This window comes from Ascaphus truei, chromosome 9, assembly GCF_040206685.1.
Source record: "Ascaphus truei isolate aAscTru1 chromosome 9, aAscTru1.hap1, whole genome shotgun sequence".
NCBI lineage: Eukaryota > Metazoa > Chordata > Amphibia > Anura > Ascaphidae > Ascaphus > Ascaphus truei.
The window spans coordinates 67,000,360-67,017,690 of record NC_134491.1 but is presented as its reverse complement, the minus strand read 5'-3'; positions in this window follow the sequence as shown (position 1 = coordinate 67,017,690).

Below are 17,331 nucleotides of genomic sequence, written 5' to 3'. Positions count from 1 at the left end.
CAAAATGTATAACACGGCATGGAATAACACGGGTATAACACAATGTATAACACGGCATGGAATAACACGGGAATAACACAATGTATAACACGGCATGGAATAACACGGGAATAACACGGGTATAACACAATGTATAACACGGCATGGAATAACACGGGAATAACACGGGTATAACACGGCATGGAATAACACGGGTATAACACAATGTATAACACGGCATGGAATAACACGGGTATACAGTAACACAATGTATAACACGGCATGGAATAACACAGGTATAACACAATGTATAACACGGCATGGAATAACACGGGAATAACACAATGTATAACACGGCATGGAATAACACGGGTATAACACAATGTATAACACGGCATGGAATAACACGGGAATAACACAATGTATAACACGGCATGGAATAACACGGGAATAACACAATGTATAACACGGCATGGAATAACACGGGTATAACACAATGAATAACACGGCATGGAATAACACGGGTATAACACAATGTATAACGCGGCATGGAATAACACGGGTATAACACGGCATGGAATAACACGGGTATAACACAATGTATAACACGGCATGGAATAACACGGGTATAACACAATGTATAACACGGCATGGAATAACACGGGTATAACACGGCATGGAATAACACGGGTATAACACGGCATGGAATAACACGGGTATAACACAATGTATAACACGGCATGGAATAACACAATGTATAACACGGCATGGAATAACACGGGAATAACACAATGTATAACACGGCATGGAATAACACGGGTATAACACGGCATGGAATAACACGGGTATAACACGGCATGGAATAACACGGGTATAACACAATGTATAACACGGCATGGAATAACACAATGTATAACACGGCATGGAATAACACGGGTATAACACAATGTATAACACGGCATGGAATAACACAATGTATAACACGGCATGGAATAACACGGGTATAACACAATGTATAACACGGCATGGAATAACACGGGTATAACACAATGTATAACACGGCATGGAATAACACAATGTATAACACGGCATGGAATAACACAATGTATAACACGGCATGGAATAACACGGGTGTAACACAATGTATAACACGGCATGGAATAACACGGGTATAACACAATGTATAACACGGCATGGAATAACACGGGAATAACACAATGTATAACACAATGTATAACACGGCATGGAATAACACGGGAATAACACAATGTATAACACGGCATGGAATAACACGGGTATAACACAATGTATAACACGGCATGGAATAACACGGGTATAACACAATGTATAACACGGCATGGAATAACACGGGTATAACACGGCATGGAATAACACGGGTATAACACAATGTATAACACAGCATGGAATAACACGGGTATAACACAATGTATAACACGGCATGGAATAACACGGGTATAACACAATGTATAACACGGCATGGAATAACACGGGTATAACACAATGTATAACATGGCATGGAATAACAAGGGTATAACACAATGTATAACACGGCATGGAATAACACGGGTATAACACAATGTATAACACGGCATGGAATAACACGGGTATAACACAATGTATAACACAATGTATAACACGGCATGGAATAACACGGGTATAACACAATGTATAACACGGCATGGAATAACACGGGAATAACACGGGTATAACACGGCATGGAATAACATGGGTATAACACAATGTATAACACGGCATGGAATAACACGGGTATAACACAATGTATAACACGGCATGGAATAACACGGGAATAACACGGGTATAACATGGCATGGAATAACACGGGAATAACACAATGTATAACACGGCATGGAATAACACGGATATAACACAATGTATAACACGGCATGGAATAACACGGATATAACACAATGTATAACACGGCATGGAATAACACGGGTATAACACGGCATGGAATAACACGGGAATAACACAATGTATAACACGGCATGGAATAACATGGGTATAACACAATGTATAACACGGCATGGAATAACACGGGTATAACACGGCATGAACTAACACGGGTATAACACAATGTATAACACGGCATGGAATAACACGGGTATAACACAATGTATAACACGGCATGAAATAACACGGGTATAACACAATGTATAACACGGCATGGAATAACACGGGTATAACACAATGTATAACACGGCATGGAATAACACGGATATAACACAATGTATAACACTGCATGGAATAACACGGGAATAACACAATGTATAACACGGCATGGAATAACACGGGTATAACACGGCATGGAATAACACAATGTATAACACGGCATGGAATAACATGGGTATAACACAATGTATAACACGGCATGGAATAACACGGGTATAACACAATGTATAACACGGCATGGAATAACACGGGTATAACACAATGTATAACACGGCATGGAATAACACGGATATAACACAATGTATAACACGGCATGGAATAACACGGGAATAACACTGGTATAACACGGCATGGAATAACACGGGAATAACACAATGTATAACACAGCATGGAGTAACACGGGTATAACACAATGTATAACACGGCATGGAATAACACGGGAATAACACAATGTATAACACGGCATGGAATAACACGGGTATAACACGGCATGGAATAACACGGGTATAACACAATGTATAACACGGCATGGAATAACACGGGAATAACACAATGTATAACACGGCATGGAATAACACGGTTATAACACAATGTATAACACGGCATGGAATAACACGGATATAACACAATGTATAACACGGCATGGAATAACATGGGTATAACACAATGTATAACACGGCATGGAATAACACGGGTATAGCACAATGTATAACACGGCATGGAATAACACGGGTATAACACAATGTATAACACGGCATGGAATAACACGGGTATAACACGGCATGGAATAACACGGGAATAACACAATGTATAACACGGCATGGAATAACACGGGTATAACACAATGTATAACACGGCATGGAATAACACGGGTATAACACAATGTATAACACGGCATGGAATAACACGGGTATAACACAATGTATAACACGGCATGGAATAACACGGGAATAACACAATGTATAACACGGCATGGAATAACACGGGTATAACACGGCATGGAATAACACGGGAATAACACAATGTATAACACGGCATGGAATAACACGGGTATAACACAATGTATAACACGGCATGGAATAACACGGGAATAACACAATGTATAACACGGCATGGAATAACACGGGTATAACACAATGTATAACACGGCATGGAATAACACGGGTATAACACAATGTATAACACGGCATGGAATAACACGGGTATAACACAATGTATAACACGGCATGAACTAACACGGGTATAACACAATGTATAACACAGCATGGAATAACACGGGTATAACACAATGTATAACACAGCATGAAATAACACGGGTATAACACAATGTATAACACGGCATGGAATAACACGGGTATAACACAATGTATAACACGGCATGGAATAACACGGATATAACACAATGTATAACACTGCATGGAATAACACGGGAATAACACAATGTATAACACGGCATGGAATAACACGGGTATAACACGGCATGGAATAACACAATGTATAACACGGCATGGAATAACATGGGTATAACACAATGTATAGCACGGCATGGAATAACACGGGTATAACACAATGTATAACACGGCATGGAATAACACGGGTATAACACAATGTATAACACGGCATGGAATAACACGGATATAACACAATGTATAACATGGCATGGAATAACACGGGAATAACACTGGTATAACACGGCATGGAATAACACGGGAATAACACAATGTATAACACAGCATGGAATAACACGGGTATAACACAATGTATAACACGGCATGGAATAACACGGGAATAACACAATGTATAACACGGCATGGAATAACACGGGTATAACACGGCATGGAATAACACGGGTATAACACAATGTATAACACGGCATGGAATAACACGGGAATAACACAATGTATAACACGGCATGGAATAACACGGTTATAACACAATGTATAACACGGCATGGAATAACACGGATATAACACAATGTATAACACGGCATGGAATAACATGGGTATAACACAATGTATAACACGGCATGGAATAACACGGGTATAGCACAATGTATAACACGGCATGGAATAACACGGGTATAACACAATGTATAACACGGCATGGAATAACACGGGTATAACACGGCATGGAATAACACGGGAATAACACAATGTATAACACGGCATGGAATAACACGGGTATAACACAATGTATAACACGGCATGGAATAACACGGGTATAACACAATGTATAACACGGCATGGAATAACACGGGAATAACACGGCATGGAATAACACGGGAATAACACAATGTATAACACGGCATGGAATAACACGGGTATAACACAATGTATAACACGGCATGGAATAACACGGGTATAACACACTGTATAACACGGCATGGAATAACACGGGTATAACACAATGTATAACACGGCATGGAATAACACGGGAATAACACAATGTATAACACGGCATGGAATAACACGGGTATAACACGGCATGGAATAACACGGGAATAACACAATGTATAACACGGCATGGAATAACACGGGTATAACACAATGTATAACACGGCATGGAATAACACGGGAATAACACAATGTATAACACGGCATGGAATAACACGGGTATAACACAATGTATAACACGGCATGGAATAACACGGGTATAACACAATGTATAACACGGCATGGAATAACACGGGTATAACACAATGTATAACACGGCATGAACTAACACGGGTATAACACAATGTATAACACAGCATGGAATAACACGGGTATAACACAATGTATAACACAGCATGAAATAACACGGGTATAACACAATGTATAACACGGCATGGAATAACACGGGTATAACACAATGTATAACACGGCATGGAATAACACGGATATAACACAATGTATAACACTGCATGGAATAACACGGGAATAACACAATGTATAACACGGCATGGAATAACACGGGTATAACACGGCATGGAATAACACAATGTATAACACGGCATGGAATAACATGGGTATAACACAATGTATAGCACGGCATGGAATAACACGGGTATAACACAATGTATAACACGGCATGGAATAACACGGGTATAACACAATGTATAACACGGCATGGAATAACACGGATATAACACAATGTATAACACGGCATGGAATAACACGGGAATAACACTGGTATAACACGGCATGGAATAACACGGGAATAACACAATGTATAACACAGCATGGAATAACACGGGTATAACACAATGTATAACACGGCATGGAATAACACGGGAATAACACAATGTATAACACGGCATGGAATAACACGGGTATAACACGGCATGGAATAACACGGGTATAACACAATGTATAACACGGCATGGAATAACACGGGAATAACACAATGTATAACACGGCATGGAATAACACGGTTATAACACAATGTATAACACGGCATGGAATAACACGGATATAACACAATGTATAACACGGCATGGAATAACATGGGTATAACACAATGTATAACACGGCATGGAATAACACGGGTATAGCACAATGTATAACACGGCATGGAATAACATGGGTATAACACAATGTATAACACGGCATGGAATAACACGGGTATAACACGGCATGGAATAACACGGGAATAACACAATGTATAACACGGCATGGAATAACACGGGTATAACACAATGTATAACACGGCATGGAATAACACGGGAATAACACAATGTATAACACAGCATGGAATAACACGGGAATAACACAATGTATAACACGGCATGGAATAACACGGGTATAACACAATGTATAAAACGGCATGGAATAACACGGGTATAACACAATGTATAACACGGCATGGAATAACACGGGTATAACACGGCATGGACTAACACGGGTATAACACAATGTATAACACGGCATGGAATAACACGGGAATAACACAATGTATAACACGGCATGGAATAACACGGGAATAACACAATGTATAACACGGCATGGAATAACACGGGAATAACACAATGTATAACACGGCATGGAATAACACGGGTATAACACAATGTATAACACGGCATGGAATAACACGGGTATAACACAATGTATAACACGGCATGGAATAACACGGGAATAACACAATGTATAACACGGCATGGAATAACACGGGTATAACACGGCATGGAATAACACGGGAATAACACAATGTATAACACGGCATGGAATAACACGGGTATAACACAATGTATAACACGGCATGGAATAACACGGGAATAACACAATGTATAACACGGCATGGAATAACACGGGTATAACACAATGTATAACACGGCATGGAATAACACGGGTATAACACAATGTATAACACGGCATGGAATAACATGGGTATAACACAATGTATAACACGGCATGGAATAACACGGGTATAACACAATGTATAACACGGCATGGAATAACACGGATATAACACAATGTATAACACTGCATGGAATAACACGGGAATAACACAATGTATAACACGGCATGGAATAACACGGGTATAACACAATGTATAACACGGCATGGAATAACACGGGTATAACACAATGTATAACACGGCATGGAATAACACGGATATAACACAATGTATAACACGGCATGGAATAACACGGGAATAACACTGGTATAACACGGCATGGAATAACACGGGAATAACACAATGTATAACACAGCATGGAATAACACGGGTATAACACAATGTATAACACGGCATGGAATAACACGGGAATAACACAATGTATAACACGGCATGGAATAACACGGGTATAACACGGCATGGAATAACACGGGTATAACACAATGTATAACACGGCATGGAATAACACGGGAATAACACAATGTATAACACGGCATGGAATAACACGGGTATAACACGGCATGGAATAACACGGGAATAACACAATGTATAACACGGCATGGAATAACACGGGTATAACACAATGTATAACACGGCATGGAATAACACGGGAATAACACAATGTATAACACGGCATGGAATAACACGGGTATAACACAATGTATAACACGGCATGGAATAACACGGGTATAACACAATGTATAACACGGCATGGAATAACACGGGTATAACACAATGTATAACACGGCATGGAATAACACGGGTATAACACAATGTATAACACGGCATGGAATAACACGGGTATAACACAATGTATAACACGGCATGGAATAACACGGGTATAACACAATGTATAACACGGCATGGAATAACACGGATATAACACAATGTATAACACGGCATGGAATAACACGGGAATAACACTGGTATAACACGGCATGGAATAACACGGGAATAACACAATGTATAACACAGCATGGAATAACACGGGTATAACACAATGTATAACACGGCATGGAATAACACGGGAATAACACAATGTATAACACGGCATGGAATAACACGGGTATAACACGGCATGGAATAACACGGGTATAACACAATGTATAACACGGCATGGAATAACACGGGAATAACACAATGTATAACACGGCATGGAATAACACGGTTATAACACAATGTATAACACGGCATGGAATAACACGGATATAACACAATGTTTAACACGGCATGGAATAACATGGGTATAACACAATGTATAACACGGCATGGAATAACACGGGTATAGCACAATGTATAACACGGCATGGAATAACACGGGTATAACACAATGTATAACACGGCATGGAATAACACGGGTATAACACGGCATGGAATAACACGGGAATAACACAATGTATAACACGGCATGGAATAACACGGGTATAACACAATGTATAACACGGCATGGAATAACACGGGAATAACACAATGTATAACACGGCATGGAATAACACGGGTATAACACAATGTATAACACGGCATGGAATAACACGGGTATAACACAATGTATAACACGGCATGGAATAACACGGGTATAACACGGCATGGACTAACACGGGTATAACACAATGTATAACACGGCATGGAATAACACGGGAATAACACAATATACAGCACGGCATGGAAGAACACGGGTATAACACGGCATGGAATAACACGGGTATAACACAATGTATAACACGGCATGGAATAACACGGGTATAACACAATGTATAACACGGCATGGAATAACACGGGTATAACAGAATGTATAACACGGCATGGAATAACACGGGTATAACACAATGTATAACACGGCATGGAATAACACGGGAATAACACAATGTATAACACGGCATGGAATAACACGGGAATAACACAATGTATAACACGGCATGGAATAACACGTGTATAATACAATGTATAACACGGCATGGAATAACACGGGAATAACACAATGTATAACACGGCATGGAATAACACGGGTATAACACAATGTATAACACGGCATGGAATAACACGGGTATAACACAATGTATAACACGGCATGGAATAACACGGGTATAACACAATGTATAACACGGCATGGAATAACACGGGTATAACACAATGTATAACACGGCATGGAATAACACGGGAATAACACGGGTATAACACGGCATGGAATAACATGGGTATAACACAATGTATAACACGGCATGGAATAACACGGGTATAACACAATGTATAACACGGCATGGAATAACATGGGAATAACATGGGTATAACACGGCATGGAATAACACGGGAATAACACAATGTATAACACGGCATGGAATAACACGGATATAACACAATGTATAACACGGCATGGAATAACACGGATATAACAAAATTTATAACACGGCATGGAATAACACGGGTATAACACAATGTATAACACGGCATGGAATAACACGGGTATAACACAATGTATAACACGGCATGGAATAACACGGGTATAACACAATGTATAACACGGCATGGAATAACACGGGTATAACACAATGTATAACACGGCATGGAATAACACGGGTATAACACAATGTATAACACGGCATGGAATAACACGGGTATAACACAATGTATAACACGGCATGGAATAACACGGATATAACACAATGTATAACACGGCATGGAATAACACGGGAATAACACTGGTATAACACGGCATGGAATAACACGGGAATAACACAATGTATAACACAGCATGGAATAACACGGGTATAACACAATGTATAACACGGCATGGAATAACACGGGAATAACACAATGTATAACACGGCATGGAATAACACGGGTATAACACGGCATGGAATAACACGGGTATAACACAATGTATAACACGGCATGGAATAACACGGGAATAACACAATGTATAACACGGCATGGAATAACACGGTTATAACACAATGTATAACACGGCATGGAATAACACGGATATAACACAATGTTTAATACGGCATGGAATAACATGGGTATAACACAATGTATAACACGGCATGGAATAACACGGGTATAGCACAATGTATAACACGGCATGGAATAACACGGGTATAACACAATGTATAACACGGCATGGAATAACACGGGTATAACACGGCATGGAATAACACGGGAATAACACAATGTATAACACGGCATGGAATAACACGGGTATAACACAATGTATAACACGGCATGGAATAACACGGGAATAACACAATGTATAACACGGCATGGAATAACACGGGTATAACACAATGTATAACACGGCATGGAATAACACGGGTATAACACAATGTATAACACGGCATGGAATAACACGGGTATAACACGGCATGGACTAACACGGGTATAACACAATGTATAACACGGCATGGAATAACACGGGAATAACACAATATACAGCACGGCATGGAAGAACACGGGTATAACACGGCATGGAATAACACGGGTATAACACAATGTATAACACGGCATGGAATAACACGGGTATAACACAATGTATAACACGGCATGGAATAACACGGGTATAACAGAATGTATAACACGGCATGGAATAACACGGGTATAACACAATGTATAACACGGCATGGAATAACACGGGAATAACACAATGTATAACACGGCATGGAATAACACGGGAATAACACAATGTATAACACGGCATGGAATAACACGTGTATAATACAATGTATAACACGGCATGGAATAACACGGGAATAACACAATGTATAACACGGCATGGAATAACACGGGTATAACACAATGTATAACACGGCATGGAATAACACGGGTATAACACAATGTATAACACGGCATGGAATAACACGGGTATAACACAATGTATAACACGGCATGGAATAACACGGGTATAACACAATGTATAACACGGCATGGAATAACACGGGAATAACACGGGTATAACACGGCATGGAATAACATGGGTATAACACAATGTATAACACGGCATGGAATAACACGGGTATAACACAATGTATAACACGGCATGGAATAACATGGGAATAACATGGGTATAACACGGCATGGAATAACACGGGAATAACACAATGTATAACACGGCATGGAATAACACGGATATAACACAATGTATAACACGGCATGGAATAACACGGATATAACAAAATTTATAACACGGCATGGAATAACACGGGTATAACACGGCATGGAATAACACGGGAATAACACAATGTATAACACGGCATGGAATAACATGGGTATAACACAATGTATAACACGGCATGGAATAACACGGGTATAACACAATGTATAACACGGCATGGAATAACACGGGTATAACACAATGTATAACACGGCATGGAATAACACGGATATAACACAATGTATAACACTGCATGGAATAACACGGGAATAACACAATGTATAACACGGCATGGAATAACATGGGTATAACACGGCATGGAATAACACAATGTATAACACGGCATGGAATAACATGGGTATAACACAATGTATAACACGGCATGGAATAACACGGGTATAACACAATGTATAACACGGCATGGAATAACACGGGTATAACACAATGTATAACACGGCATGGAATAACACGGATATAACACAATGTATAACACGGCATGGAATAACACGGGAATAACACGGGTATAACATGGCATGGAATAACACGGGAATAACACAATGTATAACACAGCATGGAATAACACGGGTATAACACAATGTATAACACGGCATGGAATAACACGGGAATAACACAATGTATAACACGGCATGGAATAACACGGGTATAACACGGCATGGAATAACACGGGTATAACACAATGTATAACACTGCATGGAATAACACGGGAATAACACAATGTATAACACGGCATGGAATAACACGGTTATAACACAATGTATAACACGGCATGGAATAACACGGATATAACACAATGTATAACACGGCATGGAATAACATGGGTATAACACAATGTATAACACGGCATGGAATAACACGGGTATAGCACAATGTATAACACGGCATGGAATAACACGGGTATAACACAATGTATAACACGGCATGGAATAACACGGGTATAACACGGCATGGAATAAGACGGGAATAACACAATGTATAACACGGCATGGAATAACACGGGTATAACACAATGTATAACATGGCATGGAATAACACGGGAATAACACGGGTATAACACGGCATGGAATAACACGGGTATAACACAATGTATAACACGGCATGGAATAACACGAGTATAACACAATGTATAACACGGCATGGAATAACACGGGTATAACACGGGTATAACACGGCATAGAATAACACGGGTATAACACAATGTATAACACGGCATGGAATAACACGGGTATAACGCAATGTATAACACGGCATGGAATAACACGGGAATAACACGGGTATAACACGGCATGGAATAACACGGGTATAACACAATGTATAACACGGCATGGAATAACACGGGTATAACACAATGTATAACACGGCATGGAATAACACGGGTATAACACGGCATGGACTAACACTGGTATAACACAATGTATAACATGGCATGGAATAACACGGGTATAACACAATGTATAACACGGCATGGAATAACACGGGTATAACACAATGTATAACACGGCATGGAATAACACGGGAATAACACATTGTATAACACGGCATGGAATAACACGGGTATAACACAATGTATAACACGGCATGGAATAACACGGGTATAACACAATGTATAACACGGCATGGAATAACACGGGTATAACACGGCATGGACTAACACGGGTATAACACAATGTATAACACGGCATGGAAAAACACGGGAATAACACAATGTACAGCACGGCATGGAAGAACACGGGTATAACACGGCATGGAATAACACGGGTATAACACAATGTATAACACGGCATGGAATAACACGGGTATAACACAATGTATAACACGGCATGGAATAACACGGGTATAACACAATGTATAACACGGCATGGAATAACAGGGGTATAACACAATGTATAACACGGCATGGAATAACACGGGAATAACACAATGTATAACACGGCATGGAATAACACGGGTATAACACAATGTATAACACGGCATGGAATAACACGGGAATAACACGGCATGGAATAACACGGGAATAACACGGCATGGAATAACACGGGTATAACACAATGTATAACACGGCATGGAATAACACGGGAATAACACAATATATAACACGGCATGGAATAACACGGGAATAACACGGCATGGAATAACACGGGTATAACACAATGTATAACACGGCATGGAATAACACGGGTATAACACAATGTATAACACGGCATGGAATAACACGGGTATAACACAATGTATAACACCGCATGGAATAACACGGGTATAACACAATGTATAACACGGCATGGAATAACACGGGTATAACACAATGTATAACACGGCATGGAATAACACGGGTATAACACAATGTATAACACGGCATGGAATAACACGGGTATAACACAATGTATAACACGGCATGGAATAACACGGGAATAACACAATGTATAACACGGCATGGAATAACACGGGAATAACACGGGTATAACACAATGTATAACACGGCATGGAATAACACGGGAATAACACGGTTATAACACGGCATGGAATAACACGGGTATAACACAATGTATAACACGGCATGGAATAACACGGGAATAACACAATGTATAACACGGCATGGAATAACACGGGTATAACACGGCATGGAATAACACGGGAATAACACAATGTATAACACGGCATGGAATAACACGGGTATAACACGGGTATAACATGGCATGGAATAACACGGGTATAACACAATGTATAACACGGCATGGAATAACACGGGAATAACACAATGTATAACACGGCATGGAATAACACGGGTATAACACAATGTATAACGCGGCATGGAATAACACGTGTATAACACGGCATGGAATAACACGGGTATAACACAATGTATAACACGGCATGGAATAACACGGGTATAACACGGCATGGAATAACACGGGTATAACACAATGTATAACACGGCATGGAATAACACGGGAATAACACAATGTATAACACGGCATGGAATAACACGGGAATAACACAATGTATAACACGGCATGGAATAACACGGGTATAACACAATGTATAACACGGCATGGAATAACACGGGTATAACACGGCATGGAATAACACGGGTATAACACAATGTATAACACGGCATGGAATAACACGGGAATAACACAATGTATAACACGGCATGGAATAACACGGGAATAACACAATGTATAACACGGCATGGAATAACACGGGTATAACACAATGTATAACACGGCATGGAATAACACGGGTATAACACGGCATGGAATAACACGGGTATAACACAATATATAACACGGCATGGAATAACACGTTTTTAACACGGGTATAACACAGCATGGGTACATGGAAGAAACAGGATAAAAAAAACTATAAACACAATGTAAGAGATGCAGGGCACACAGACAGGGCCTCCATTCCACTGACTTCTGGCAGGCCCTTGCACAGGCATCTAGCAAGTCCCCTCTACTCTCCTAGGCTGCATGCAGGCACTCTCGGATCCACGCTCTGTTGTGGCCCACCCTGACATACCGCCTTCCTCTGCCTCCAGACCTACCCCACACACCTCAGGCCCATAACTTTCCCCCCCAGGACCATAACTTCCCTTCAGCCCCATAACTATTCCCCCCCCCCACGCTGATTAACACCCACAACAGGCCCATAGCATCTTCTTCTCTCACCCCAAGCCCACATTTCCTTCTCTTTTTCCCCCCCAGACTGATATCTTCCTCCACATATACTCCTCGCTGCCCACATCGCCTCCCTCCTCCTCCCCCCACACACACATCTCCTGTTTGACTCTTCCCAAACTGCAAGTTAACAATCAGAGGAGTTAGAGAGGAGATACAGTATGTAATGCACATGTAGTCCCCTTTCACCTTGTCTAGGGTGACTACGTGTGGTGAGCTTTACATGATAGGCTCACAGAAGGCTTGGTCCTCCGCTGCAGGGTATACCTAATTCGTTAAATGACAGTGCCTCCACCTGTGAAGGATCCTAGCACTGCTGGATACCCCTTTACAGGACCTGATATAATGAACACTCACACATGTATATATAGTAACAGGTTTACTGAACGTATCTGGCCCTATAACACTGCGGGCCTGTACCTGAAGCAACCACAATCTTATGGGGTCTCAGGGCCTACCTAGGGCCTAAAAGGGGCTAAACTAGGCCTAGTCCAGGGAAGCACATCTCCCTGGACACTACCTGTTCCTGCTCAGCTCCCCTTCCGACTGAGGTCCCAGCGTGCCAAATGTATCTCTTCTGTGCAGGGAGAATGCTGCAGCCCTATTGGCTGTGCTGTGCCACCTGTCTAGCAGCCCCAAGGGCTGCTGGAGATTGTTGTTCCCTGTGGAGCCTATGTGAAATGGCCGCCACTCCAATGAAGACCCTGCACATGCGCAAAGCTCCTGTAATGTCTTGTCACTGGGGTGAAGGATCCTGTAATGTCCGCCACATCTCCTGGTTCTATGCGCATGCGCGAGACGTACTGCACATGCGCAAGGAGTCCCAACATGGCCACCACCTGTGCAGAGGAGCTCCGGCGACTGGATCACCCCTCTTCTTGCCGCAGCGCTCCCGCAACTTCTCCCACACACTATCCTCACACACTTCGTCCCAGCCTCGCTGCCAGGCTTTGGGTGTGGCTGGGGACCTCGGCGTACACTTCACGAACAAGTACCACCCCTCAATGGGGCTGGGCCCAGTATGTGCCTTTGCTCGCATTTGGCAGTCTTGCTCTACGACCAGTTTTTCAAAAGACATCCAAATTGCATTTACAACTTGCGACGGAGGGGTGGCGACGCCTCCCACGGCGCTTCGGCCAATGAGAGCTAACCATCCGCGCGAGGTCATGGACACGCCCTGTAAAACCCCCAACACGCTCCCCCAGCGCAATCTCCTGCATCTGTCACAGATCGCGGTAAACCGCTGTGCACGTGCCACCACCCCCCTGGCGTGCTGCAGTACAGACTGGGACCGCGGCCTAAGGGGCCAAGGGGGAACACGGGGAACCCAGAGGGGACCTGGCTATACACATATTATCATTTCTTAGCATTCAAAAAACGGTGCCAGGTCAGAGGTGGTGTGATACAAGAAATGTAATTAATAATGTGGCATGCACATTATTTTGCCTTGGCACAAAGATCATAAAAGTCACTCAGCTACACTGCCTCTGCGCCTTCTCTGGTAGAAGCAGTTACACTGATAATGTAATCTGCAGTGAGTACGTAGGGCTTACCGAGCAGCCATCATTTACACATCTCTTTAATTCATGGCATGTCATAAATAAGAATGAGACAAAGTGCAGTCAGAAGAAATCAAGAGGAAAATGGTATCTCTCATAGCTGCAAACTGGGAAAGGGAAAACTCCGCTTCAATGCAGCATTTCTTATTCTCTTCGCTGAAAAGAAGCAAGGTGCATTATAAAATAATCCCGAGAGTGACCACAATTTCTAAAGAATCATCTACTTAGGCTCAACAAAGGCTCAAAATAATATTATTGAAGGTGTCCTTTAATTACATCTGCTGATCCCGTCACAGCTTCCCCCTGATGTCTTTACAAATATCAATCAAGAAACCAACATAAAGAAGGACTGTTGGTTATTGCTGTGACTTAGAAAGCAGCAAGTGTCAGACAACACACAAACTCAACAGGAAATACCTGCTGATAGCTTGAGTGTTGGGGTTTTTGTAATTTCAGTAGGTAGCAAGAGCTTCTTTGGGTCTCCCGGAGGTGTACAGAAATACTGTATTACCATTCAGGGCAGAATGTTCATTTTCAGGGAAGACTGCTCCTCACCTATGAGATTCTGCCTTAAATACCAATTTTGTTATGAAGCCATCATTATTATTACTAATGTATACTGTACATTGTGTCATCGTTCTGATAACCCTGGCCAAGTCTCCTGTGCCGGGGCTTGACCAGTTAGTGAGAGTTAAAAGTCTCCCATATGTTTCGTTTTGCACCCTCATTAATTACAGTATATTTGATGGGGTCCATGTGCCAAGGTAATGTTGGAGCTAGATTAATCCTAATACAGACATTTTCATCTTCTGCCAGGGTACTTTTATCTAATATGACTCATGTGTATTAGCTTGTACCCTCAGTAGGAGGAGTTACAGGACATCCTTAATTATAATGGGGCATTTACTGTCTCTATTTGGTAGCTGGAGTAAACCTCTGCAGGTTAAAATATTAACCTGCCATAGGAAGACAATTTTGAAACGTGTTTAATAGTTTCGCTGCCTCTCTTTGCCTGCCTAGTAAGATAGGCCTTTATTCAATACCCTATGAAGCCATCTTCTCCGTATTTGAGAGTATATTTGCTCCATTTTAATAAAATCTTCCACATCATAAGAAGACGACTGCACAGCATATTCAATAGAAGCCTTGGACCCCCAATGACTTGCTACCGGAATTAACTTTAACAAGAACATTTGAATTAACGGCATGCAATAGTCTTCACCCCTGTGACTATATCACTCACCCCAGTGACAAGATGAAAAACATAAAGACCGCAGAGACTTTAATATTTTTTGCACTGGCACTGTAACAATTGTACTACCATTGTGCATAGGGAATAATGTCACTGTCATGCTGTAATGTGTGC